The following is a 504-nucleotide window of genomic DNA, read 5'->3' on the forward strand; positions in this document are numbered from 1 at the left end:
GTGCCCCTTGCAGTTTGCACGTTATTTTTTTGAAGTGTTTCCTCTTTACATTTCATTAACAATGGTTTAATGTGCTGTTTAGTCATGCAATACCATCTACAAAATAAGAAGTTTGTGTCTTTCCACAGCTTTCTGCATGACCGTAAATACTTTTAAAAAGTAGTTTGATGCTTGCAAAAGAAAACAAATATTAGCATGCTAATTGCTTCATGTATTTTGCAGAAGAGTGTTTTAATATCCATCTGTCATATGCTGGCATGAAACTTTCTTTGTAATTACATCATGTCTGACCCTCAATGTTGGCTCTTTACCAGCGCAAGATGCAACACTACGTAGAGCATGCCCACCCTCCCATATGCTACAGCAAATGGGAGGGTGGGCAAACAAGAATCCATATCTATATTTTCCTCTCAACAACCATTACTAGTCTTATGATTAGATATTGATATAAAAAAATAAGTAGCAAGCGTTAAAAAAAAGAAAAGGAAAAAAACGTCAAAGATG

The sequence above is a fragment of the Penaeus monodon genome, chromosome 32 (genome assembly GCF_015228065.2).
Source record: "Penaeus monodon isolate SGIC_2016 chromosome 32, NSTDA_Pmon_1, whole genome shotgun sequence".
NCBI classification, from domain to species: domain Eukaryota; kingdom Metazoa; phylum Arthropoda; class Malacostraca; order Decapoda; family Penaeidae; genus Penaeus; species Penaeus monodon.